The sequence below is a fragment of the Sceloporus occidentalis genome, unplaced genomic scaffold (genome assembly GCF_023333645.1).
Source record: "Sceloporus occidentalis isolate IW3139 unplaced genomic scaffold, rSceOcc1.0.p SCAF_6, whole genome shotgun sequence".
Taxonomy (NCBI): Eukaryota; Metazoa; Chordata; class Lepidosauria; order Squamata; family Phrynosomatidae; genus Sceloporus; species Sceloporus occidentalis.
Window position 1 is genome coordinate 119035510 of NW_028316986.1, and position 25482 is coordinate 119060991.

Below are 25482 nucleotides of genomic sequence, written 5' to 3' on the forward strand. Positions count from 1 at the left end.
CTTGAATCATTCACGAAGCAGCCATTTCCTATTAACAAAAACTTTGTGTTAATAGGAAATGGCTGCTCCGTGAATTATTCATGGATGGTAGAGGTGAGGGGACACTTCACTAAAGTTTCAGAATCGCGACTGGCTTTCACACTCTTGCCTTTCAGGGACATTTTACCGGCATTTTACTGCTGCTTAACCCAAGGTAAGCGCCGGTGTGAAAATCTTCAATATCTCAAATATCTCTTGAGGCTAGGCCTTTAGGGGCCCTGGGGCAGAAAATAGGGCTCGTTAGGGTGAAGCGTTCAAACGCTCCCAAGTCCTATCACATGCCATGGGTACCATCTTGGTGCACTGGGGCCCCCTTTGGCTGGGGCCCAGCCTAGCTACAGGCCTGGTGGCCATCTACTGACAGAACACTAGAGGGCTTCCTATATGAATAATCTTGCATGATGTAATGGTTTGGGTGTAGGACTAGGAGACCAGGGTTCCAATCCCGGTTTGGCCTTGGAAACCCACTGGGTGACCTTAGGCAAGTCACACTCTATCAGCCTCAGAGGATGGCAATGGAAAATTCCTTCTATAGAAACATGCCAAGATTTGCCTTAGGGTCACCATAAACTGGAAATGACTTGAAGGCACACAACCACAGCAAATCTTTTAAGCAGCAGTTTTCCCATAGGTCCATTATCTCTCTGATATGGTCCCTCTCATTTCAGGAAAGAAGCTATAGAAAACAGCAGAAATCGAGATGTGGTGAAGAAAATTAGACTTAAACAGTAAGAAGTGTGTGTGGGGGGGGGGGAGGGTATTGGTCGGAAAAGATCTATAAGGAGTGGAGGCATGAAGGCAACAGCAAGAGCTGACTCTCCTCTGCCCAGCACACATCCCCTTCCACACTTGGGCATCGCAAGACAGGGTGTGGTTGAGAGATTGGAGGCTTGTCTGCAATCTCTCCAAGGACTCTGTAATAGCTACAATTTAGTTGGCGAGGGACTGGAGATTTACCAAGGCCTAATTGCCAACCTGCTGCCAGCCTGGGGGAAAAGCCTGATACAGTAGCTATTTCAAATAAGCTCTTGATTGTTGTCAGAAGGGTGGATACTACAAGGAACACAATGCCCTGTTAGTAATAGCCTGCATTATGTGAGATTGTGTATATTGTTCACTTAAATTTCTCTTTCCTCCTACCTTTTTGTCACATCAATCCTTTGCCCTTAATCATGTGGGCTAACAGTAAATAATCTACCACATTTTTTTCACAAGAGAAATGGAGGGGAGGGAGATACGTTTGGTTCCACACTCCATCACTCCCAGCCCCTTTAATACACTTGGTTTGAAATAATTTCTTGCAGGAAAATAACATCTGCTACAGTTCATGCAGTTCTCTCCCATCTTCTGTCTTTAAATCATTTATATTTATAAACCATGTTTTCAACAAGGCAGTCAAACTGAGAGAACAATAAAGCATAAAACAAAGAGAGATTATTAAATATCAATGGTTATCTGGATTATAACTTTCTCTCCATTATCCCATCCCACCCCCTATCCATCCCAGAGCTCCTTCCAGAAAAGACTGCATGAATATATCACAGCTGTCAGCCAATTAAAGATTTTAAATTGATGAGCTGTTTTCATTGCAAATGAAATCTCAGTTCATTGATTAAATTTACATAAATGTACAGAGATTTCTGAACTAACGTGAATTTGTTTGGTTTTTTGGTGGATGTTAGAGATAATTTTGGATAGATCTGTTAGCTTTTGGATATGGGTTAGTAGAAAAATAAACTTTTTTGGCTGCAGTAATTACACAGGCAAAACAATCCTAATCCACAGATTCACTAGATGTTAGAGGAGACGCCTTTCACCATCTTCAGAGAAAAGGTGGCTTGGGTGAGTTGGAAAAGGATGGTGGTATTACATCCTGCAGAGTAGCCATATTGCTATTGAGGAGAAAGACTGAACAACACCCAGTGCTTGGAATGTTACTTTTTGAACATATTTTTAATATATTACCTTTAAATGAACACATTTTACACACTGTTACTGTTGTGCACCTTGAACTCATTTCCGATTTATGGTGACTTACCAAGAAAACTTCATGAAGTTTTCTTGGTAAGTTTCTGCAGAGAGGGTTTGCCATTGCCATCCTCTGAGACAGTGTGACTTGCCCAAGTGGGTTTCCAATGGTTGAGCAGGGATTCAAACCCTGTTCTCCAGAGTCACAGTCCAACACTCAAACCACTACATCACACTAAAAATAGTTCATGTTAACTTGTTGACAAGCCAAGGAAAGTAATGCATTAGCACTGGTGGTTCTGCTTTTGATAAGTAACTCAATCCACTGTTTGTTGCTTCATTGTACTATGCCTTAACACTTACCTTAAGTATACAAAGTGGTGGTGGGGGAATAAGTTCTATTTTTTTTATCATAGAAGGCTGGTTCACACAATACAATTATAGTCCTATGATTCCATTTTATCTGCCATGGCAATATCTCATGGTCTCTGAGTAGGAAGTCTAAGGAGTTTATCACACGGGAGGAATTTCTCTTAATTTCGAATGAAAAGAAAGTGGGGCCAGAATGCATTCACGTGAATTCGCTAGTTCAAATCGCATTTGAACTGACTTCCCATTGCCTGAAAATAGCTTGCCATTATCTGAAATTGCATGTGATCACCTCTCACGCAATAACGTGAAACCCCACGATTGCGTTCGGACTGACTTTCCATTGCCTGAAATTGCGTGTGGTAGTCTATCACGCAATAACGTTAAACCCATGATAGCATTCATTTCCCTTGTCTGATAACGTCCTAAATGCCCCTCCCTAAACTGCCAATCCCAGGATTTCACAGGATGAAACCATGACAATTAAAGTGGAATCATAGTGCTATAAATTGTGTAGTGTGAAAGAGCTCCTGATCTGTTGCACTCAAACCAACATCCACTACTTTTTACTCGGTGACATAATTCACTCTAACCACTAGAAAGGAATGTATCAGCACTCTGAACTTAGCTGGTCCAAAGAGTGGCTAAGAAATTTGTTTTGTACTGGCTGGCATAGTGGTTTGAGTGTTGGACTACAACTCTGGAGAACAGGGTTCAATTTCTGGCTTGGCCATGAAACCCACTGGGTGACCTTGGGTAAGTCACACTTTCTCAGCCTCAGCAGAAGGCAATGGCAAACCTCTTCTGAGCAAATCTTGCCCAGAAAATTCCATCATTTTTGCCTTAGGGTCACCATAAGTCAGAAACAACTTGAAGGCAAAAAACACACACAGATACACAGAATTTATATTTCCTCATATTTGGTATTGAGAAAACAGAACTGATGCATTTTTTAAAAAAAGACTGAGAGAGGAGGGGCATTTAGAAAGTTCACATTACAAAACTTTGCTTGTTTTCTTCCAGGAATTAGTTTAGGAGTGCATTTTAATCAGCAGTTAAATCTTAAGTTAGTGATCACACTGATTAATTCATTTATGTCTACTCTTCTTAACTGCCTGGCCTATGCTTTTAATCAACAAAGTGCTTGCAAGATGGAAGGAAGTGATATATCTACAAAAAGAGCATCATGCGGTGATGAACTAGTGATAGTAATGGGTGGTGGTGGTAATGAGAACACTTTGAATTATGGGAAAGTTAGTTTTAAATCAGATGAACAGCATGCTATTATCTGAAGATGATCATCTGGTTAATGTCACATTCCTGAATACCAGAACTACTAATGCCCAAACAGAGCATTAGGGGCATGTGAATGAATGAACACTTTTCCAGACTTTCATATGCAAGACAGAATTGTTTGGTGGAAGAAACATGGAATGTTATCAGGCACTTTTTGCAATCAGCAATAAAATCATAAAGACTACAGTACTTAAAAAAATAATCACATGCTTAGCTTGAGAATATATACATTTGTGAAACCAGGTATTAATGCATTTCTCCTCCAAAAAGAAGGGTCCCTTCCCTTTTTACAAACTCATCTTTTAAAACAATGTTTCTAGTTTTATTCTACAGGAGTTCACAAAGATATAAGTCCTTGTCCTTCAATTCGATCAGCACACACCAGACACCACATACTTTCCAGCTAGGCTTATATGGATCTCTTGGTTTCACAACTAGGATAAAGGGGTGGTGGTGGTGGATAAATCTACAACACATTTTCCAGCAGATACCGAATGCTGTTGCAGAAGCCAATATGAGGCTCTCAAGCTTGCATCTTCCATATAAAAACATACAGTCTTCTCTGTAACTGCATGTAATCACATGCAGACTTCTATTTCCCCATCTCTTCCACAATATTTAATCAAGAACAATAGTGTGATGCTTGATAAATTGCACTACATCTTAGTGTCTTAAGTTGTACTATGTGCTACTGTCTTTAAAGAACAGGCTGGGTGGGGTATTGTACTGATTTTAACTGTACTGTTTTAAACAGTATATATCTTTTGTATTATTATGTGTTTTATTCTTTTAACAAGTGATTTGCTTTAACATTCTAATAATTTAATTCTGTTTTAATGCATCACTCTTGTATACTTTTAATTGTACTGTTCTTTTAAATTGTAAGCTGCTTTGTTTCCCAGTTTTGTGGGAAAAGCGGGATACAAACAAATATGCAGTCACCCCTCCATTCTCATGGGCTTGAGATCCGCAGTCTTGAATATTCACGGAGTGGTGACCTCCGTTAATTTCACTGGGGCATGCACCCCGTTCAAGCTTATGGGGCTTGAATATCTGTAAGTCTCCATTTTTGCGGGGGAGGGGGGTCTGGAACAGACCTCCTGTGAAAATGGAGGGCCAACTGTAACAACAACAACAGTTGAGCTGGAGGGAAAATCTTGGCATACAGTCCCATTTTTAAACAGCAGTCCTGAGTGTCTTATAATGTTTGGTGCTACCTTAAGGAGGAATGGCCAGCTCTTCCATTATCAAAGAGGGGCCATTCCCTCATATGATGATGCTGGGAGAAAACAGCCAAATGATGGGAGAATGAACTATGAGTCATGCACCCTATATAGCATTTCTTGACCCATGGATGGAAATCATGCATCTCTCCAGATGATACTGGACTGCACCTCCCATATTTCCTCACCATTGCCTACACTGGTTAGGGCTACTGAAGGGCTACATGATTCTACTCTTTTCTTAACTGAACCCGTTGCCTTCAGGTCTGGTAAAGGAAGGACACTAGCCCATCATCCATGCTAAAGAGAGATTACACGGCCAGTCCAGCTGACTTTTGGTCATGGCACAGAAGGGACTGCTGTATTATTCTTTGCCTCAGGCACAGTTTTTTGTTGCAGACGTGATCCAATCTACACAACGTGTCTCTCAACAACCGACTTTAAAAATATACGGTTGGGATAGTTTGGGGGGAAATTGAAGTTTATAGGTGTTAGTGCAGCTGGCCGCTGAGCTTTTATGTTTTTGCAGCAAGGATGTTACGTTTCCGCAGGAGGGATGCTCTGAAAGAAGATACATTTCCTAGCAATCTGTTCATGCAATATCTAGGATCAGATTAGCTGGACATATTTAATAGCAGTTTTATTGTTTGAGCAGACCATGCAGCAGTCTAGATAGTACAGTGTTCGCCACGACTGTGCCTGACAGAAAAAGCTGCCAACACATTTAGAGGAAAATGTGGCAAAAATGAGAGACATTAGGAAGGTGACAGGGAAGCTTTACATGTGGAAGGCATCCAACCACAAGGTTCAGCTTGGGCCTTAAGTTGGAAAACAGTTATATTCGATTCAGATGGACTCAGGCTGTCCACTCATACTCAGGCCTTCATCCAAATCTCACTGAAAATCTGAACCTTTGTGTTTCGCTAGAGCCAGTGTGGTATGGTTGTCTGATGTTGGACTACGACTCTAGAGACCAGGATTCGAATCCCAGCTCAACCATGGAAACCCAGTGAGTAACCCTGGGCATGTAACAGTCTTTCAGCCTCAGAAGAAGGTAAAGGCAAAATCCCCTCTAAACAAATCTTGCTAAGAAAGCACCATGATAGGTTTGCCTTGGGGTCATCATAAATCAGAAAGGACTTGAAGGCACACAACAACAATAATACGTACTGGTAATCAACAGATATTTTTTAAAAAATCTCTTTGGGATAGATAGTTTAATTATGCATGCATTTTAGTCCCTCAGGAGTAGCCTATGCCTGTTACATGGCAGAGAAGTACATCCAGAAATTTGTGCATATGCACCTTTATATTTTTATACTTAGATTTTAATTGTAATTAAAATTTAACTATATTTTAATATACCACATTTCTCCTGGCCATGGAACCCATACACACACACACATATACTCCAACTGTGTGTATTTAGAAGGAACTGCTAGGAAGCCTTTTGTAAACTGGGTGTAATTTGTAGAGATGATTCGATTGTCCTTGTGTCAGAGAAGTGGGGTAAAAATAAAGCTTTTATTATTTTATTTTATTATCCCTTTGTCCTTCTGAGGAGATCGAGCCTGGCAAGTTTCAAGATAATAGGCATAAGAATATTTATGAGAGTAGTATTTACATTCTAAGCACACGCGCACGCGCACACACACACCTTCTGCCATCCCCAGGTTTTGTATGTGCAATTTTTATGAAAATCATGTGCAGAATAGAAGTGTGTGTGTGTGTGTGTGTGTGTTTGACTGCTTGGTGCAAGGGCACATAGCTCTTGCTAGGTGTGTGGACAATTTTTTTTTGGGGGGGGGGGGCTTTGAAATTATGCCAATGGCTAAATGTAACCTCATACCTTCCACATGTAAAGCTTCCCTGTCACCTAATGTCTCTCATTTTTGCCAACATTTCACAGATGAAAACTTGGATACCTGTGGCCAAGTAACATCAGAGTGTGCTCAAAATGAGAAAAGTGGTTATTAGGGAGAACAATCTAGGAGAGGCTGCAGCAGTTTTCTTTTGCTTGAGCCTACTGGGAAGGGCAAAATTCTGCTCCCTCCTCTCGTCTCCTCCTCCTCCTTCTGACTTAACTGAGTGTGAACTACTTTGGCACTTTGAACTCAGTTTGTAGCAACTGAAGTAAGCCGAGGAGAAAGGAAAAGGAGTAGAAAGAAACTGGGACCTTTTAAAAGCACCTGAAAAAGTGAGACAATAGAGGATTAATCAGCATTGTCTCTGCCAAATCAGGACAGTTTGATGGTACGTAACTCATCTCTGTGACATAAAGATACAAATAAACATACTCTCTTACCTGGTTTTGGATCTAGGGTTTGTTCCTGTATGCCACCCTAAGGTCCCTTCAGTTTCCTACATGATCAATTTTCTTTTCATTCAACGAAACTACATGCAACAATTTTTTTCAGGATTTCCCCCCCAAATTTCCCCATGTGAATGCACAAACATATGCATGTGCACACAAGGTATCTGTCTTTCTCTGATACACAGGCATGCAGAGCTCAATACAGATTGCCAAGCCAATAAGATATTATTGAACTGAATTGTTTTTATACTGCATTCAACTGCTGTTTTATTGATCACTCCATCTGCTTGATTTTCTATTGCACTCATCACAACAGCATCTTTGAGCTTTATGTAGACTGCAGCCTGCAGTGATATCCATTTATCTAGCTTGATATTCATAGTACACTCATCAATATAATTTTTTCCAGATGGGATCATCAACTCTAGCTTGTACTCATTGCTTTAAGGCAAGTTTGATATTTTCAAAGCACTGGTCCTCCAGGATCCTTCCAAACTCTAACATCTTCTGTTGAGATCTGGGAAACTTTAGTGTGTTCATTAAAAGATTGCCTTCCTTGCAACATTTTAAGATATAATCTGTGGAATAAATATTAAGTTGTTTTTAAAAGTTATTAGTAATTTCCTTGAGGGTGGAAAGTACAGTCATGTTTTCAAGCCTAGCTTTTCTAGAAAGAGTAAAATAACCACTGGCTATGATGGCCGGGGATTCTGGGAACTGTACTCTCAATGCAGTTCCATGAGGAGGGACTTCTGGCAAGGGATGGGTTGCATCTCACACCAGTTGGCAAAAACATTTTTGCCAACAGTCTCAAGAATTTGATCAGGAGGGCTTTAAACTGAGTTATGTGGGGGAGGGAGACAGTATTCTGGTAGGCAAAACGGCTGGAGAAGATAGTCAAACTGACACAGAGGGAACAAGGCAAACAGTGCAAGGACCCAAAAGTGGGAGGCAAAAGAACTTGCACAGGCAGCAAGTAAAGGGAACACATGGGCTTAGATGTCTCTACACTAATGCACAGAGCATGGGAAATAACCAAGATGAACTTCAACTCCTAGCACAACAAAGCAAATATGATATAATAGGCCTCACTGAAACCTGGTGGGATGAGTCTCATGATTGGAATGTAGAAATAGAGGGATATAACCTTTTTAAGAGAAATAGGCCAAATAGGAAAGGAGGAGGAATAGCACTATATGTCAGAGATATTTACACCAGTGAAGAGATCCAGGACATCAATCATGGAAGCCAGGTGGAGAGCATCTGGATAAAAATTAAAGGGCAGGGAAATAACAAGGATGTTATTGTGGGAGTCTACTACAGACCCCCAAGTCAGACTGGGGAATTGGATGATGTCTTTCAAGACCAGATGACCACACATTCAGAAAGGAGAGATGTAGTAGTGATGGGTGACTTCAACTATCCTGATATTTGCTGGAAGGCAAACTCAGCCAAATCCTCAAGTTCAAGCAAATTCCTCATTTGCTTTGGAGATAACTCCATTGTCCAAAAGGTGGAAGAGGCAACAAGGGGGTCAGCTATTTTGGATCTGATCCTAACCAATAGGGATGACCTAGTTAATGGAGTGCAAGTGGTGGGATCCTTAGGTGGAAGTGACCATGTTCTCCTGGAGTTTGTTATACAATGGAAAGGAGAAGCCAAGCATAATCAGACATGCATTCTAGACTTTAGGAAAGCCGATTTTAGTAAACTTAAAGAAATACTGAATGTGATCCCATGGTCAACAATACTAAAAGAGAAGGGAGTTCAAGATGGATGGGAGTTTCTAAAAAGGGAGATACTGAAGGCACAATTTCAAACAGTTCCAGTGAGGAAGAAAAATGGGAGATGTCTCAAGAAACCAGGATGGATGACTAAAGAACTTTCAACTGAGCTAAAATAAAAAGGTACATGTATAAGAAATGGAAAAATGGGGAAATCACCAAAGAGGAATTCAAACAAATAGCGAGCCTGTGTAGAAATAAAGTCAGAAAAGCTAAAGCGCAGCATGAACTCAGGCTTGCTAGAGAGGTTAAGAACAACAAAAAGGGCTTTTTTGGATATGTCCGCAGCAAAAGGAAGAAGAAGGAAACGGTAGGGCCACTGCGTGGAGAAGATGGCAAAATGCTAACAGAAGACAGAGAAAAGGCAGAATTACTCAACACCTTCTTTGCCTCAGTCTTCTCAGAAAAGGAAAAGGGAGCTCAACCTGAGGATAATGGAGCAGAGGACAGATTAGGGGAATTTCAGCACAGAATAAGTAAAGAGATAGTAGAGGAATACCTTGTTAATCTAAATGAATTTAAGTCTCCAGGGCCAGATGAACTGGCAAATGTAATATCGGAGCCATTAGCAATAATCTTTGAGAATTCCTGGAAAACAGGAGAAATCCCTCAGACTGGAGGAGGGCAAACGTTGTCCCCATCTTCAAAAAGGGGAAAAAAGAGGATCCAAACAATTATCGTCCAGTTAGTCTGACATCAATACCAGGAAAGATTCTAGAGCAGATCATTAAACAGAGAGTCTGTGAACATCTAGAAAGCAATGCCATAATCACAAAAAGTCAACACGGGTTTCAGAGAAAGAAGTCATGCCAGACAAACCTTATCTCTTTCTTTGATAAAATTACCAGCTTGTTAGATGAAGGGAATGCTGTGGATATAGTATATCTTGATTTCAGTAAGGCCTTTGACAAAGTTCCCCACGATATTCTTGCAAACAAGCTTGTAAAATGTGGGCTAGACAAGGCAACTGTTACATGGATTTGTAATTGGTTGACCGACCGAACGCAAAGGGTGCTCAATAATGGCTCCTTTTCATCCTGGAGAGAAGTGACCAGTGGGGTCCCACAAGGCTCTGTCCTCGGGCCAGTTCTATTCAACATCTTTATCAATGACTTGGAGGACAAAATTGGGGGAATACTTATCAAATTTGCAGATGACACCAAAATAGGAAGAGTAGCTAATACTCCAGAGGACAGGATCAAGATTCAAAATGACCTGAACAGACTAGAAAACTGGGCCAAAGCTAACAAAATGAAATTCAACACGGAGAAATGTAAGGTACTGCACTTAGGGCGGAAAAATGAAAAGCACAGATATAGGATGGGGGACACCTGGCTGAATGAAACTACGTGTGAAAGGGATCTAGGAGTCCAAGTAGACCACAAGTTGAACATGAGTCAACAGTGTGATGTGGCAGCTAACAAGGCCAATGCGATTTTAGGCTGCATCAATAGAAGTATAGTGTCTAGATCCAGGGAAGTAATAGTGCCACTCTATTCTGCTTTGGTCAGGCCTCACCTTGAATACTGTGTCCAGTTCTGGGCACCACAATTAAAAAAGGACATTGAGAAACTGGAGCGTGTCCAAAGGAGAGCGACTAAAATGGTGAAAGGTCTGGAAACCATACCCTATGAGGAACGATTCAGGGAGCTGGGGATGTTAACCTGGAGAAAAGAAGATTAAGAGGTGATATGATAGCCCTGTTTAAATATTTGAAAGGATGTCATATTGAGGAGGGAGCAAGCTTGTTTTCTGCTGCTCCAGAGACTAGGAGCCGGAGCAATGGATACAAACTGCAGGAAAAGAGATTCCACCTCAACATTAGGAGGAACTTCCTGACAGTGAGGGCTGTTCGACAGTGGAACAAACTCCCCCGGAGTGTAGTGGAGTCTTCTTCCTTGGAGGTCTTCAAGCAGAGACTGGATGGCCATCTGTCGGGGATGCTTTGATTGTGATTTCCTGTATGGCAGAATGGGGTTGGACTGGATGGCCCTTGTGGTCTCTTCCAACTCTACGATTCTATGATTCTATGATTCTATTATTATTGTTATCTTAATTTTCACAATACCTTAATTTATACAATATCTTATGTCCCACCTTTCTTTCCAAACTGGGATTCGTACAATTTAAAACAAATACAGTGTAGTTAAAACGTAAAATATCAACATTAAAACAATTCACACTATTAAAACAATTTAAAATATACACCTAAAAAGGATAAAATACAGTTCAGTCAAAACTCTTTTAAAACCATCTGTTCTAAAACCCTGAGAGATCCAGCATCTGGGAAAGCCATCAAAAAGGCCCTGTAGAATGTACCCTCCAAAACCACTACTTTGTACTTTGAGAAAGCAACCTAATATCCCACCTTTGCATGTCTATTTTGAAACAATCTCAGCAAACAGCACATTCAAAGAACATCACAAAGAACAAATTTACGCATTTCAGAAATAAGTGAGACTTATTGATTATGCTTTGCTGTGACTGACTGTGAAGAGCCAGCCATAGATCCAGAATACCATACCTTCCAACTGTCCTGATTTCACAGGGACAGTCTCGATTAATTCTCTGCTGTCCCACTTGTTCAGCTGCTTTCAAAATATCTCAGTTTCTTTCTCCTCCTTGAATTCAAAGAGTAGATGTAGTTTGCATTCAATTAACTCAGCTGTTGGGAGAGGAGGGGTTGCATCTTGAACTTCCCTGTTGACACAGGCAAAAGCAAACTGCTGCAGTCTCTCTTAGCTTGTGCATTCTTCCTCATTAATAACATTTGCTGTATTGACTACTTTCTGATATTCCCAATCTGATGCTGCTTGACTACGGGCCCATTCACATTACAAAAAAAATCGGTTCTGAAACCGATTCAATCACGTGAAGTTCCTACTCACCCCGAATCTCACACAAGCGAATCCGGGGCTTGCACACCCGTTCCGTGTTAAATGGCCCCTAGCGCGGTGTTTTTGAAATCGGCGCAAATACCGTTTCTTTTGGAAAACCCCGGGTCCTAGGAATGAGAACTTGGCCTCGATCACGATCGAGGCAAATTGAGGGAGGGATTTAGGTCAGAGGGTGGGCAAAGGGCAAGGCATTTCCTCCCCTCATCGGAGGGGAGGGGGAGGAGGAAAGAGCCCTGGGAAGAAGGGAGCAAGGGAAGGCATTCTTTAGGAGCCTCTTTTCCCTGCATCCCCTGCCCAAAGCCCTCTGTCGCTGGGCATTCCTTCCCTTGCAGGAGGAAAAAATTCAGGTCACAAACGGAGCTCATGTCAGGCAACCCCCCCCCCCCTTTTCAAATTCAAACAATTTTTTTTGAGCAAATATGCGCATTGAATACATTATGTTTGTATTCCAGAGGCAGATGGAGCTGGGCTTGCACTTTATATCCTTGGATCTCCTTGCCTTCTGCAGAGGGGGAAGCTACAAATGTTGCAAACAATCAATGTTACATTTTTAACAATTTTTTTGGAGCAAATATGCGCATGGTTTGTCTTCTTGAGCAGATACAGCAAGGGAAGCAAAGGGAAAGCTAATGTTGCTTTTAAAAGCATAAAAAAAATGCATGGCAATCCCATCCTTTGCCTGGGACAGGGGCAGATCTGACCCAAAAGCCCACAGGTTTATAAAAAAGAGAGAGAGCGAGAGAGGCATCTCTCTCCCTGCTTCAGCCGCTGAAACCCCTGTGCCTGGCTCTTTAAAAAGGGAGGACACTTTCCCCGATGCCCTGCAAACGTCACCATGACGATAGCTTGATTGGCAGCAGCCACCTCGCCAGCAGACACAGAATGCATTCGATTTCTAATTTGCAGGTCAAAATGCATTCGATTTCAAATTTGTAGTGGGCACTTGCTAACGGAGCGATTCGGGGGAGGGGCATCCGGATCAGCCCAGTTCCTTCCAGGTCTTTTAGACCAGTATGAATGGGGCTTACATGTTCCCACTTTTCATCAGTGAAATGTTGGAGGATATGGAATATCAGTGTGGTCAAAGGAGGAGAAACTTTTAATGTCGATGTTCTGGAGATTATTGTTAGTGTATGAAGTAACATGAGAGCTGGCATGGTGTAGTGGTTTGTGCATAAGACTACGACTTTTATGGTTAGGGGTCGATTCCACACTTGGCCATGGAAACCCACTAGGTGACCTTTAGCAAGTGACACTCATACATTCTTAGCCCCATTCTGTCAACTTTAAAGTAAGTTTGAGGGTTCTGTGAACTTCAGTGGTTCATCTGTGAAGTTCAAAAGTGCATAGGGCTTGCTTACATGGACTAAATAAAATGGTCTCACTCCTTCCTCATGGTGACCTGACTTCATGATATAGGGCCAGATCCTTGATTTGAGTGCAGATTGTCTTCACATTGTAAGGTCAGTTCCACATGGAATTGGCCATACTCATCCCCTTAACCATTTTTTTTTAAATCCTTAATTTTGCTCTAGATTTTTCAGAAAAACTTGGAGCACTCTATAGCAATGCCGGGCAGCTGTTTACACACACACCCATGCTGTGCCATGTGGCACTGGCATTGTGTCACAAGTTGCTCCATGTGTTCAACACTGGATGCCTCATTTTTGGAAAGGTCCGCTGGGCAGTAGCAGAACCCCATCTCCACCAATAGCTGCAGTGGGCAGACAGCAGAAGCACCTGGCTGGCAGAGAGGGAAGCTGGGGTCTGTGCCAGGCAGCATGGTTGGGGCAGGGAGAATAGCAAGACAGTCAGGAGGAAGGTGAACAGCAAATGCCTCTCTCTGCCTACTTCTCCTTCCACCACCCCCTCTCCTCCTCTCCTCCTCTCCCCCCATGTTGTCTCCCTTGGGTGTCTGTCGGGTTGATATGAGTTACCGCACTGAGGTGACACCCACCCTAGTTATGCCACTGACACCCAGTGGGCTTCATGACCAAGCAGGAATGTGAAACCAGATTTTCCTGTTCCAAGTCCAACTCTGCTTGCTAAGGTATACTGGCCAAGATCCTATCCAGGTCCTTTGGAGCAGAACCCTCTACCAGTGTTGCTACACCAGATCATCTGTCATATGCCTCCTGGCAAAAGCTGCCCCTATCGAAGCTATCTCTTCTTTGCCTCTCCCAGTGTGTCTCTTGAAGCAAAGACTGTCTGGGAGAGGTGGTATGTGAATAGTTTTTTGACAGGCAGTTGCCCAGCCACTCTTCCCATAGGGCTCTGAGAACTCCTCAGACATACATTAGAGATAAGCATCTCTGGATAGAGCTGGCCTCTTTTGGAAGTTGTGCACTGTGGTGTTTCATCTTGTAGCAGCTGAGGCCACATATAACCGCTTGTCTCCACTGCTGCTTTTCCGCTTGCACAGGGAGGTCTGGAATACCTCCTTGCATGCATGGTGAAACTGTCAAACCACAGTGTGACAGTGTTTTGTATAATCAATATGATTCTATGGGATCCTAGCCCTGATTGACCTTGTACTATCTAGCCTCAGGTTCTGTCTTCTGTGAACTGCAGCAAGTTACAATAGGGCCAGGTGTCACATCTGTTATAACCTGCTGCAGCTCACATATTTCATAAATAAAAGATGGTTGCCATGCTACCTCAGGCAGTAATTTCATCTGTTGTCATACAAGATTTTAAGCACCCCAGAGAACTGTAGGATATGATTTTAGAAAAAGACAACAACCTTTTTTCTAAAACTGCTGATAATGGCAACAGATTATCTTAAATGAGATTTCAGCTAGTTTTGATACTCAAAACTAAAATTAAACCGCTTGTATTCTTCTCTGTTTGTTGCATAGGTCTATTATCCCTTAGTCATTAAGGTACTGGGTGTTCATTGTTCTAGATGTTATGTGGTTATGCACTGCCTATGATAATAGTTGTTTGCCCTATGGTTCTCACAAGGTACCAAATTCTCTTCAGATTAACAATTCAGTTGGAAACAAAAATCTAGGATTTTAAGAATAATTTCAAGGACTGACAGGATCAGCTCCCATGAGTAAGAAATTCAGGATGGACAGATGGACAGGAATCCTGCCCACAAGTGAAGAAATGTTGAAATATATCAAAAGGGGAGAAAGCAAAAGTTCATATGAACCACACAGAGCTCAGATCTTGCCTATTTTGAAGTAAGCCTCTTTAAAAATAATAGAACATGATTCCAAATAGGCATCTCCAGTTCAAATCTCACTATAGCCATAGACTGTACTTGATCCCAGAAGAATTAGAGAGAAATGGGAGCAGTGCTCTACTCACTTCCATCCCCCACATATATCTATGTATAGTAACTACTATAGGAACAATTAATCTTCAAATAGCTTTTCCAGTGTTGGTGATTCCATGCTCATTTTTAAATCTTCTACATAAAATAGCAATATGTTGCAAAGAAAAAAAAAATAATGAGAGGAAAGCCGTAATGAAATTGTGTTGTCGTCCCCCAGCTTCCACATAGGCATCGAAGAACAGAAATGGATACTGGACAATTAATAAGGAGCAACATGATTAATGGAGTGTGCAAACAGAAATTAAAGACCCAAGAGCCCTGTTCCCACATACCCCCTTGCATTGTAAAAGCTGCTGAAGTTGTTTTTTACTGCCTTCCCACAAATTTACTATAATTCTGACCTAAGGATGTACAATGGAATTTTTCCAGAGTAGATAAATCTCCATAGTGGTGTTTTATCTCTATGTAACATGTGCTGCTACAACAAACTTGTGTGATTTCTTTGCGTGCAATTTTGTTAGCCTCACACAATGCAAATCATATTCATATTTCAGAAGACAAGGGGAGAGGTCTGGTTTCAGGTGGGCAGATCTTTAGGAGAATAAATGGATGTTTCTTTAAATTATTGTTCAAGAGCACAAATGGAAGTCGGGCAGGCACTGTCTCACAATTACTTATCCAAAGAAAAAGTAGCAAGTCACTTGAAATTCAGCACTTTAAAAAAAAGATTGCACAACTGCCAATTGAAAAATCCATTTTTAAGAGATTTGGGGGCTTTCCTAGACCATTTTTGTGCACACTCTGTCTTGAATTCTGCTGTTTGGTGTCCAGTAGAATTGATCCACTGAATCAACTGTGGAACAATGATTCACCATATAGGTGGCTTGAGCTTTGGATGATGACATTGGAAACCAGGGTTTGAATCCCTGCTCTCTCATGGAAAGCCACTGGGTGACCTTGGGCAAGGCACTTTCTCTTGGCCTCAGAGGAACGCACTGCCTTTCCCTTTTCCCTGTGTGTCATGTCTTATTTATGCTACAAGACTGAGGGCAGGGAACTGCTAAATTAACAATCTGAGAAGCTTTGAATGAAGAGTGAGCTCTACAGTAAATACTACAAATAAATAAAAAAGGCAAACCTCCTTCTGGTTAAATCTTGCCAAGAAATGCCTGTGATAGGTTTGCCTTAGGGATGCCAACTCATGACAGGATGTATGAGCCACTCTGGGCACCTTTGCTTGAAGCAGCTAAGAACTGTCAAGAGTTGATATTCTGTAATTGTAATAAGGGTTGCAAGAAATGATACAATTGCAAAAAGGCTTAACGTCTGTGCAGTACAATGTGTTTTATGAAGAAGAATGTTTTCAGCAATGTGATGAGATATGTTTTATTGTAACAATGGACTGAAACCTGGACAAGAAAACTGCTATTGTTTTTATTTTTAATTAAAACTTGTTTAACTAATACTTAAAGAAAAGAAATTTCAACATATATAAAACTGGACTGTAACAAACAAGCTTCTGTGTTGTTTTCTTTTAGTTTTATGCTCCCAAAGTGCTTTTGTTCCATCATCTTCATGAGCCAAAGGAATGATGCCCCACCTTGAAACCCTATTTAAAATTGAGTAAGCAATCTCTGTGTCAGATTTCAGGCTTTTCTCACAAAGTTCATAGTTCTTGCCTATTTTTCAAATGAGGAGGACAAAGAATGACAATTCCAGAGGGGAAAATAGCTCATGAGGGAGCAACCTGAGAATTCTGCTTTTATTCTGTACATCTTCAGAAACATTTGCATAGAAAATGAAAAGGGCAAAGGCCTCCTTTCTTCAATTGAAAGCAAAAAGTCTGGAGAAGAAATATTCCCATTCACATATAGACTTCCCACATCAGCATGAACCCTGATTTTCCATCATCCTTGTTTGTGTGAGAGACTCCATAGAAATGGGAATTTATCTTCAGACAAGACACTTTTATGTCCAAGGGGGCATGGCAAATTGATTTTTTTGCATTTCTTCGCATATTGATTCAGATACAACAAATAATGCAAATGACAACTGAAGGCTACCTCAGCTCAGACATTCTCCATTCACATTCACTTAAACATTGTATGACAATTTTGATGAAGCTGCACTTAGAATATAGTCTAAAGCAATGAATGGTGCTGTTTATTTTGGCTTCTCAATTACAAGCATAAACGATCTTTGCCCAGGTATTAGTCCAGAGGGATCTTCTAAAAGCCAGACAATCTAATCTATCACAGAGGTAATAAAATGGTTCATTTGTCCTTGATACTTTTCTCAGTCAACAGTGGAGCAGGGATTTCAAGAGATTAATTGAAAGGAACAAATCTGTCAGGCGTGGCTGGCAATGCTAGATTGTCATAATATGAAGTTTAAAGGCAAACTGCAAATGGCAACTAAGTTTTGGGGACTTTTATGCCATGTGATGAAGCAGGAAAGTTTTCTGATTGCCTTGACCTTGTAGCTTAAACTTTAGCCTCACGACTCAGACTCCTCTCAAAACACCAGCAGAGTATTTTCTAGTTCACAGCTTCCCAAAACAACAAAAAAAGAGATGTTCCACCTGCCACTTTGGGAAAGGAGTGATATCAAGGTCATGACTGGGAGGTGATAGTCCAGCTTACCTCCCATATCGATTTTCCACCTCTGCTCATGTATGAAACAGAGCTTATGGTCATTATTTTAAGGAAAAGTAACTTCACTGGGGAATAATTTGGGCTAGAGAACTGACAGTGGGGAAGGGGCTTCTTAACCAGGTCCCCACTGCTTACCTCTTCCAAAGCTTTTACCAATGGGATTGCAAATATATTTGTTCTCAGAAATACACACCTGCAGTCTTACCTCTGCCCCACAGGAGAAGAAAGGGGGCTTCATACTCAAAAGTGGGTTCTTCTTGCGGTGCCGTTGTGACGTCGCAAGGCGCCAATGGTGCCCTTGCGGCGTCACAAGGGCTCCGAGATGTGTGGACGCTAGGCGGCCGTCACGTCAAAATGGTGGTGCCCATCTGTATAGGGTGCTGCCATTTTGACACCCTCGTTATGTGCGAAAGGCAAGGCGCGTCAGGAAGCACCACCCCTTGCATGTAATGACAGCGCCCAATAGGGCCCATCCGGAATGTGCCATAGTTTGGTGAGGCACCAGAGCACTTTGGCAGATCAGGCTGAATACCTCACCAAACTACAAATTCCATGATTCCACAAAGACACTTGACAATTAAAGTTGTGTCAAACTGCTTTATTTCTGCAGTGTGAAAACATCCAAAGTGAAAGCTGGGCAATGTTCTCTGATAGTAGTTCCTCTAAGTAACAGGCATATTCACCCAGATTTATTGACCAGGCGGGCTTCAGTGTATCTGAGACACCCCCACTAATTTCTGATTCAAAACTTGCTTGATCATCCTCAAGGCCTGCAGTGTGCCTCTATAAACAACCTACAAATGGTTCCAGGTTGATACTCTGACACTACAGAAGTAATGAAATAAAGAATGATCACCTTTTATTGCAATGTGAATCTAGTGTTAAAGTCATCAAGTGGTAGAGACCATTTTGTGACTATAAATGCTCTGTTTTTGTGGTACCATCTCTGTAACTTTTCAAAGGAAAGTAAATACAAAGGTTAATCTTATCAAAATGCTAGTCTCATCCTATGCCCCAACAGAGAGTGCATGCTAGCACTGCACCACAGTTGATATGATTAAGAAAGATACACATATAGCCACAAATCAAAAGGACAAAGGCTAGGGCTTATGAGATTGTTCACTGGTTTTGGCCTTTAAAATGATACTGACCATGGAGCTAAAAGAAATGATTTCAGGTCACATCATCCAGTAGAGTAGGACTTATGGTTTCTCTCTCATGATAGAAGTGATCCTTATGTCAACTCTGTCAGGTTATTTTTTAAAATTAGAAAAAGAAAAAATAAAGTCAGCTGTGTTGGTTCATTAGAAAAATGCCAAAACCCACAGCTGGGCAATAACTTTATTTCAACCCATCAAAATGTCACAGAAGAATGAGCCAAGCTTTCAAGTTCTCCAAACTCTTCATCTGGCTGAATGTGATGAAAAACAGGAGGAGGTTCAGGTGAGGTAAAACAGGATGGATGTGGTAACACTTTATTTAGGCTGCGTCCACACCGTAGAAATAATCCAGCTTTCACTATGATGGCTCAATACTCTGGAATTCTGGGAATTATAGTTTGTTGTAGCACCAGTACTCTCTGACAGAGAAGGGTAAATATCTCATAAAACTACAATTCCAAGAATTCCATAGCATTGAGCCATGGCAGTTAAAGTCTTAGATTCAGTCACAAGATGAAGACTGAGTGCTAAATGAATTAGTCTCTGTGCATGGAAGAAAAGAACAACAACTGTCTTCACTGGCCCCAGCTGGTTTAAAAATACAGTGGGCCCTGGTATTTGCTGGGGTTGGTTCCAGAATCCCCCATGAGATATTAAAATCAATGGATGCTTAAGCCTCATTAAATACAGTGGCATAGTGAAACAGTGTGCCTTATATAACATGGCAAAAACAAGGTTTGCTTTTGGAATTTATATTATTTTTGAATATTTTCAAGCTGTAGAGAGTTGAATCCATGGTTAAAATATCCATGGATATTGAGGGCTGACTGTATCCCAGTTTCTCTCACCTCCTTCCACTTTCCCACTTTCTCTTCAGCTCGCTTCAAATGCTGTAAACTAAGGCCCAATACAGACAGGCAAAAAGCGCCATCCTGTGGGTGGGGTGAGGACGTCCACATGCTCACAGCCCTCCCTGCACTACCCAGGCACCATCTTGGTGTACACCCATTCAGATGACATGCACCATGATAACGTCCCTTTGGCACAGTGCCCAAATGGTGCTGTGTCAAAGGGGCATGATCAAACTGCCCGGTAGCGGCTATGGCGCCACTTCGCAGGTACAAAATGGGGGGCAGAAAACCTGGCTTCTTTTTGTGCTCTGTGGAGGCCAGATCAGTGCCGTGGTGTGCATTTGGTGGGGCACTGATCTGGGCAGAAAGGGGAGGTGTCTTGCCCCTTCCTGACCATTTGTACAGGACCTACGTTCAAAGTGCAAACTTGTCTTTTCCAATAGACTTGGGCAAAAGCAAACTGCTGCAGCCTCTCCCAGCTCATGTGTTGTTATTCTACCATCTACCTTTTCTAGCATAGTCTTTTCTATTGAGTAATGCCTTCTCATGATGTGACCAAAATACACCACCCTCAGTTTCATTATCTTGGCTTCCAGGGAGAGTTCTAGCATATATGTGTTTGAGAGTTCTCTTGTTACTTTTCAACTGTTTTTCTTTAAGGGGCTAGATGGGGGGGGGGAGGCTTCTGCTCAGAGCAAGTAAGTCAGAAACTTGCTTGGGGGAAGGCCAGAGTCCTGTTTCACTGTCTATTTTAGACTTCTCAATATGGACAGTGAGGGAGCTGCTGCAGTTGCCTGCAACAGTTGTGGGATGTTTTATCTTCTTGCCTATGTGCAAATTGGTAGCCCTGTTGGATGAGAAGGTCCAGCAGCTAAGGGCCTGGGTAGGGACACGTCAGCATATTAGGGAGCAGGATGTTTTCCTGGACAGCACGGAAAGGACAGTCCTGGATAGAGAACACACAAGCTTGTTTTCTGCTGAACAGGACCCGGAACAATGGATGCAAGCTATAGGAAAAGAGATTCCACCTCAACATTAGGAGGAACTTCCTGACAGTAAGGGCTGTTCGACAGTGGAACAAACTCCCTCAGAGTGTAGTGGTGTCTCTCTCCTTGGAGGCCTTTAAATAGAGGCTGGATGGCCATCTGTCAGGATGCTTTGATTGAGAGTTCCTGCATGGCAGAACGGGGTTGGACTGGATGGCCCTTGTCGTCTCTTCCAACTCTATGATTCTATGATTCTATATTTGTCTTTTAGCACATAGTGATGGGGAATACAATGGTTGAACGATTCTATCTTTGATGCTCAGTTGTATATCTTTACACTTTAGGATTTTGTCAAGTAATTTCATGGCTGCCCTTCTCATCCTAGACTTCTTTTTGATTTCTTGAATGCATTCTAATCAATGTTTGATCCAGGGTAAGGGAAATCTTTAACTATTTTGATTTCTTCATTATCTATGCTGATTTTGTGTATATCCTCTATAGTTGTCATTTTTGTTTCCTTTATGTTCAGCAGTAAGCGTGCCTTTGCACTTTCTTCTTTGACCTTCCTTAGCAGTTGTTCCAATTTTATGATGTTTTCAACTAGTAGTATGGTACCATCTGTGTATCTTAGACTGTTGATGCGCCTCCTCTTACCTTCACTCCTCCTCCTTCTGAGTCTAGGGATATTTTCTGTGTATAAGTCGAACAAGTGGGGAGATAAAATGCAGTCTTGTCTGAAACCTTTACCAATTGGGAACCATTCTGTTTCTCCATATTCTGTTCTTCGATATGACATCTCTTCAAATACTAAACTAAATACTAAAACAGGGCTGTTTGCACAAAGCCCTATGCCTATTATCAGAGGTAAGGAAAGTTGGATTCTCCAGAAATTTTGAACATCAACTCCAAGAGCCCCAGCTAGTATGGCCAACTGTGGTGGCTGTGGTCCCAAAATCTGTAGGGACCACTCCTAATTTACACAGCCAGTGACAGTTAGCTCTGTTGAACTTGATGTATCACAACATGCCAAAAACAAAGCAGGAATTGGCTGTCAGATGAAGGGCATCACCTTTTTATCCTGCTTAGGAACTTCTTGAAGTATTTGTCCAGCCGGTGCTAAAGTCCAAGTGGTGGACATAGTGGTTGGGGTTAAATTCTATGCAAACACACTTCACAAAACTCTGGTGTTCATTTTAAGAAAGAAAGAAAGAAAGAAAGAAAAGTATCTTTAACACAGGGAAGTGTTTAAAAGAAGAATAGCTAGAATTCTTTTTTAATTGGTTCTTACTTTTAATGTGTAGTTTCACACTTAGCCTATCCCAGCAAGGCACTTTTTATGTTCTTATCAAAAGAATGATTTCTTTATCCTGTGAATAGCTATTTTGGTCAGCTACTAAAGGCCTAATTTTTAATCTTATTAAGCTCTCAGCCTTTGTGATATCTTGTGGTAATTGCTTCTCCAGACTGGTATGTAAGGTGTGAAATTATCACCTTGAATTACTTCTGAGTTGCCTTTGAATCTTGGCTCCTCCTCCTCCACACTTTTCCCCCCTTTTAACTGAACTGCAGTGTGCAAACCCATAAATAGGAATGTCGGATTTTGGGGTGAATAATAAAGATAAATACATTTATTGGGCCATTTAAAGGTAGGAGAAAGCTTTTATTGCACAATCAGCATCACAATCACTGAATGAGGAAGGCTCAGGCAGTAGCATTTTTAATTCATAGTCCTCCCAGGTTTTCCACAGCTGCTTCTGTGTGTGTCTGCCTACAAGTCACCTGCCAACTTATGGCAAGTCAATGAATAATATAGGAGTTTCTTAGCTAGGGAATGTGTAGAGATGGTTTGCCATTCTCTTCCTCCAAAATATACCCTGCAGTATCTGATATTTCCTTATTGTCCTCCATCCAAGCACAAACCAGCCCTGAACCTGTTTATCTTCCAATATCAGGTGGGATCTGGTGAGGAGAACAGGAGAGCTGCACAATGCCTTTTTATTGGTACTGCCAGACACCCTCCATCCAGAAGCAATCCATGAAAACTTTAATTTGGGATAATGAAATGTTACTTCTTTCTCTCCTCCTCCTCCTCTTCCTTTGCCATTCCCTTTGAAAATATGACTTTTCTTACTGTGTCATGCTGGCAATTTGTCACAGTGTCAGCTGACTGCCTTCACTTGGGAAATTGGATATGAGATTTTATAATTGCTAATTAGCTTACTTGCTGTTCACCGCTATGATCTTTGGAATAGCGGTATATAAATAAAACAAATTATTATTATTATTATTATTATCTATCAACAGCCTAAGACTACTCAGAATTTAGAATATGTTAAGTCTCACTAATGTTTGAAAAGTTAAGCACATGCTAGTCTCATTTAATATAAAATTGTTAATTTGGACTGGGTTGTCTCATCTATGGCAAAGATGATGTGATGGTGATGATGAGTTCTGAAATGAACAGGTAACTTTTATGGCCTTTGGAGAAGGTTTGTATCTGGAAACTTGAACAGTAACAGAATTGCTGTTTGAATACATTAAAAGTAAGAATCTATCAGTCCATAAATTGGCAGTTCCTGAGTTTCCTGCATTGAGAAATTTACACAGTCGAAGGACTTGATGCTTCGATATAGATATATGATATATGTCAGGGTGTTCTGGGTTTTATTGTGTCCTATTGAGTTCTTTAGCAAAGGTTTTTTATTTTTGTATGTGTTTAATCTTAATTTTATATTGTTTTAACTAGGTTATTTTAATTGTTTTTTAATGTTTTTATTTTGTGAGCCGCCTTGGGTCCCTTTTTGAAAGAAAGGCGGCATAAAAATGTAATAAATAAATAAATAAATAATAGAGTTGGGTTGTCTGATACATAGAATGGTAGAAATATAAATCTTTTGAACTCAAGAAGATTCAGAATTAAGAATTTTTTTTACCTTGTTGTGTGCCTTCAAGTCATTTCCAGTTTATGATAACCCTAAAGTGAACCTATTGTGGTGTTTTCTTGGCAAGATTTGTTCAGAGGAGGTTTACCATCATCTTCCTTGAGGCTGAGAGCATGTGACTTGCTTAAGGTCACCCAGTTGGTTTCATGGCTGAGCTGGGAATAAACTCTGATTTGTAGAGTTGTAGTCCAACACTCAAACCACTATGTCATGAGGGCATTCTTACAGCTCCCCAAATCCCCAGCCAAACATGGCCAGTGATCATGTTGGCTAGGGGATGATGGGTGTCATGTTCCAAACAAGTAACTTTTCCAGACTCTAAGAAGACTCCATATTCAATTTCAGCCCTCTCTACAGAGCTAGAAAAGACCTGTCTCTGACACATTTGGAGAGCAGTGACCTAAATATCCAGGGGTCTGACTCAGCAGAAGGCAGCTTCACATGACAGTGAAAAATTGATTCTGCTAGGCTATACAAGTCTTCTGTGCTGACCTACTCTCCAGCTCTCACTTTCAAACTAACAGAGCTTTTTAGAAACACACACAGTAAAAGGCTTGCTGTTGCACTCACACACCCCAAGAGAATGACTCACTAGCAAAAAGAGATCAGAGAATACAGTCTGAAAGCACAAGAGACTGCTGAAACTTTTGCATGATCAGGAGATCCACCAAAATTAAATGCACATTAGACATAATAAATAACAGCAGTAGAAATGCTGAAGCTGCTAATTTTCAAAATAAAACATCTAAATGTTAATGGGGCAGTGGGGAAAACAAAGCAACACTTAAAGTAAGTGAACAGAGGCAGGAGGGACCCTTTTTTTTACTTCAAGAATTAGCTGGCAATAGAATCCAACAGGATGGTTGTTTCACCTACTGAGATCTGCTAGGCCACATGTGGCTTCAGGCCTTGGACAATTTTTGTGATCTCCACTGCTCCTAATTTTCTGCCACCAAGAAACCATGTAACAGAAAAAAGGGAAGAGAAACAGTGCCAGTACAACAAAGACTGCAACCACACTGCAAAAATAATCCAGTTTGACAGAACTTTAACTGCCCTGGCTCAATGCTATGGAATTCTGGGTTTCGTAGTTTTGTGAGACATTTAGCCTTCTTTGTCAGAGAGCTGCGCTACTGTCCTTAGGGCTGGAGTGAGGCTTTAGCATGGCTTCTGGCCTCTTAGGATGCATGCATCTTTTAAACAGCATACCTCCAACATGACTCGAAGCAGCTTTATTTTGGCCTGTCTGTTCAGGCCCTTAGTTGCTGCATAGGCAACACAGCTACCCCAGAATATGTTTGCAATATAGTGGCATGAGTTTGTCTTAGTCAATTCCATTCTTATTGGAATAGAAATGCATGGCGCTGAAAAAAATTCCCTGGAACTGTCTCACTGTTCAGGGAACAAGGCTTTTCTTTTTTTCTTTTTTTTAAATGTTTTCTCCACAATATTTAATATATGGTTCTTAATAGTGGATCAACCTGGGGCTCCAGTCACAAATGGAAGAGAAGCCACTTTCTTGGAAAGTTTCTCTTCTTTTTTTATAAGGCAGTGCTTCTTTGGCAAGAGAGAGAATGGAAGACTTGATGGCATTGTTGAAATATCTGTTGGTGTGTTATTTCAGAATATGCAAGCTGTGCAAGGAGGAGAAGTAGGCAGGCAACCAGAAAAAGCAGAGCTAAACTTTATAGCAGTGTTTGTCACCCCAAAAAACAA